General features: G+C 35.7%; 1 long non-coding RNA gene across 1 annotated transcript; it reads right to left on the reverse strand.

The window, feature by feature from the left end:
- Positions 1 to 624: 624 nt before the first annotated feature.
- On the reverse strand, positions 625 to 1,420 carry LOC140852652 (uncharacterized). Its single transcript, XR_012135545.1, has 3 exons — positions 1,241 to 1,420; positions 908 to 1,152; positions 625 to 828 (listed from the first exon to the last, which is right to left on the reverse strand). It is a non-coding gene; the product is annotated as an uncharacterized lncRNA (long non-coding RNA).
- Between the last annotated feature and the right edge of the window lie 2,829 nt (positions 1,421 to 4,249).

Genomic DNA, 4,249 nt, shown 5'->3' on the forward strand with positions numbered 1-4,249 from the left:
ACACCTCGACCTCGATACGGCTCTGCTGCATAGATGCTGCGGACTCGTCGTCACGCTCCCAATGAGAGATGTAGCCCTCTCCTATATTTTTTTGAAAACAAGAGTTATACATTAATAGCTAACAAAATTAAATTTAAATCATTGCAAAAATATAATATTAATAATGCCGTACATATAAATCTCTCGACTCATCTCGAACAAAAGTACCATCCTGATGAGTATGAGTCATCCGGTAAAACTCCACTTGTCCGGGTTCCCTCCCATGCTCATCCTCCTACACAAATAATTTCAATTTTAAGCAAACAGTTATAATAATTTAAAAAAATATATGAGTATCATGATACAGACATGGTCCACGATACATAATGATATTAGTTATATAAATATTTCAACATAAAATTAAAAGTTAATTATGAAAGTTTAAGGAACATACAAACTCCTGTCGGAGTCGTGCATAACTCTTCGACCCCGATGTATGGGAACAGACTGAGCTGCTCGTGCAGCTCTACCAATAGCAGAATAAGTCTATAAAATAAGTAAAGAACTTGTTATATATATAATATTAATAAAAATCAATATTTTTATAAAATATTTAGAAAAAAAGATAATAAACAGATAATATACCTGTGCCCTCTCGGAGAACCAATAATGAACCAACTCCATCCACTGATGAGGGGGTACATCAGGAGGACAATTCCTAGCAACCTCCTCCTCTGTCATACCCTGTCTCATATAGTCCTTCTTCAATTGTGCTCTATATTCTTTCCATTTGCGGTTGAGAGACTTCATTACAAAATCATGAGTGGATGGAGGGAGAACAAACTTGCTCTATAAAAAAAAAAGTTAAATAAAATAAATTATATAAATGATTAACAATTAATATACAGTATGAACATCAATTCATTACCTCTATAACTCGGAGGAGCTCAACTTTGTACGTTGGAAGCATGTCATTTCATTTTGCATAGCCCAACGGACATAGCTGAGGCCTCCGAGCAACGGTCCCCAAAAATGAAGTCAATAAGCAGGCAGCTTTCTTAATTGGCTGACCTAGCTGATTGCACTCCACAACAATCCTCTCGCCCTCATGCATCTGCCACACATCTCGTACTACTGTGGGTCCGCGTCTGGGGCGTACTCTCCCGGATCCGTCTGCAAAAAATACATAAAAGTAACTATATCATAAATATATATAAAATGAATAAAAAAAATTACATGAAAGACAATATATACCCTGCACGTGTATCTCATCATCTGGCTGATGAACAGGAGGATTGTGCTGTGCTGATGATGAAGGACAGGGCTCAGAATGCTGTGCAGCTGAACTGGCCTCAGGCTACTGTGCTGAAGAAGACGTACCGCCTCTGTCTGTGAAAACTGAAACTGCACACCAGCATATCGTCCCCTGCGACGCATGATGTCACCTAGCATTTATATAAATAAAAGGTAGAATCAGTTAATATATGGAGTAAAATAAACAATAATTAATGCAAAATATATACATCATAAATAATTATTACCAGTAACAATCAAGCAGTAGTGTTTTCTTCGAATTCTGTTCTAACCAACGTTGTCGTAGCATTTAAATCATCAGCTGGCACAAAATTGTAGGGCATACATTGTGTATAAGTGTCATCGTCATCATCCTCCACTTGATTTCTCATATCATATAAGTCTCTAGGTTTTGTTTTGATGACAGTAAACCAATCTTTACTTTTGCGTCTTGTACATAAAATACTTGACGAGCTTGAGATGAAAAAATGAATGGGTCATCCTTCAATAACACACCAGTGTGTATCAACCTTGAAAAATTTACAAGTGTAAATCCATTTGCATCTTGTTTCAAACCCCTTGGTGAGTTTATGTCTATCCAATCACATCTAAACAGTACTACTTTAAATTTTCCATAATAATCCAACTCATAGATATCTTTAAGTGCACCATAATAGGATTTTCCATCCGCTTCCACCATAACACCGCTATTCTGTGTTTTTCTAAATTTCTCCCGTTCTCTAGTATGAAATTTAAAGCCATTAATTATGAAACCGTTATATCTATTCACAATCTTGTTAGGTCCTCGAGCAAGAGCTATTAGTTCATCTGAATTATTTATCTCCATCATCTTTGATATCTAACAAAAAATGATATGACGAAGTGCAGTTGAGTTATCTGATATTAAATATGTATCAAAAATTAATATATCCCATAATTAAATATAAATCACATCTGATTCGAAAGTCACATAGGGAATAACTCGACCAACCATCGCTGTTCAATCCTTGCATTAGGACGAATGTTATGATTGGCTCGTCTCTGATAAATTAAAAATTCACTGCATAAAATATAAATATATCATTTAGAACATTATATCTAATATAAAATTTAAATTTTGATGTCATTCCTTAAATATACTAACCTGCGATGGTCAGATATTATGTCATATGAAGTAACACATAACGATGTGCTTGTGCTAAGGATTTTTGATCAAGTACAATACTTTCAGCTCTTCCCAAGAATTTTCAGCAGTTAAGAACTTATACAGTTCTGCATTCTCTACAAAGTATTATGTCGTTGAGGTCGACTAAAAATAGTCTCTACACCTTGAAGATATCTTGAACAAAATGTCAAACATTCATCCGCAATATATGCTTCAGCAATCGAGCCTTCGGGATAGGCTCTATTTCGCACATAATCTTTAAGACGCACAAGATACCTTCAAGAATTAAATATTTATTAAAATATCAGTATGCTGTTGTTTCTAATAAAATTATCAAAAGATTTAAGGTTTGTAATAATACCTCTCAATAGGATACATCCATTTATAATGTACCGGTCCACCAACTTTAACTTCTGAAGCTAGGTGAATGAGCAGATGTACCATAATAGTGAAAAATCCAGGAGGAAAAATCTTTTCCATCTGGCAAAGTGTAATTGCAATATCGGATTCTAACTGATCAAGTTTTCGAGGATCAATAACTTTGGAACATAATGCCTTAAAGAATGACGATAATCGAAGTACAATTGTAACAACTTGTTTCGACAATGACGATCTTAAAGCTATTGGAAAAATATCTTGCATCAATATGTGACCATCATGACTTTTAAGATTTGAAAGTTTTCGATCCTTTAGATGCACACATCGTGAAATATTTGATGCATATCCATCGGGTACTTTGATACTTTTCAAAACCCCCAAAAAATTATCTTTTTCTCGAGCAGACATTGTGTAACATACAGGAGGCACATAAATTCTATCATTAGCAAGCATTTTAGGATGAAGTTCCTGTCGGATACCCATTTCTTTTAAATCAAGATGTGCCTTCATGTTATCTTTGCTCTTTCCATCAAGGTTTTAAAATGTTCCAAGTAAATTATCGCAAACATTCTTCTCTATATGCATGACATCAAGATTGTGCCGAATAAGATTATGTTTCCAATAAGGTAAGTCAAAAAAGATACTTCATTTTTTCCATAAATGTTTACTTGGCTGTTGTGTAGATGCTATATGTGTGTCTTCCTCATTTTCATCCTCGAAATAATTGTCTGGATCTTGAAACACCTCTGCATCTATAGTACTGATACTGACTTCCTCTGGTAACCCTTCGTGCACTGAGCTTTCAACATCATCCCTTCCTCTTTTTTAGAGGACTTTGAGTGCTTACCATAGCTGTAATTCATGCCATCCATTTGTCTATGAACATCAGTTCCAGAAGGTGGAATAGGGGCACATCCCAATTCTATAGTACCATCAAACAAATCTTTCTAAAATCGAAACGGATGATTTGCTTCCAACCATCGACGATGTCCCATGTAACAAAATTTACCTCCATGTTTTAACCAAATTGAATGTGTTGAATCTCCACAACAAGGACATGCGACCCGTCCCTTTGTACTCCAGCCAGATAAATTGGCATATGCTGGAAAATCATTAATAGTCCATAACAAAGCTGCCGTAGTTTAAATGTTTGGCCGTTGGAAGCATCAAATGCATCAACACCCTCCCACAACTGTTTCAATTCCTCTATCAAAGGCTGTAGAAAAATATCAATATCATTGTCTGAACCCTTATCTCCTGGAATAATCATTGACAAGATAAGTGATGATTGTTTCATGCACATCCACGGTGGCAAATTGTAAGGTATCAAAACGACTGGCCAAGTGCTGTAGGTAGAACTCAGGGTCCGAAATGGATTGAAGCCATCAGAAGCTAAGCCAAACCTAACACTGCGAACATCAGAGGCAAAATCAG

The sequence above is a fragment of the Elaeis guineensis genome, chromosome 11 (assembly GCF_000442705.2).
Source record: "Elaeis guineensis isolate ETL-2024a chromosome 11, EG11, whole genome shotgun sequence".
Classification (NCBI taxonomy): Eukaryota; Viridiplantae; Streptophyta; class Magnoliopsida; order Arecales; family Arecaceae; genus Elaeis; species Elaeis guineensis.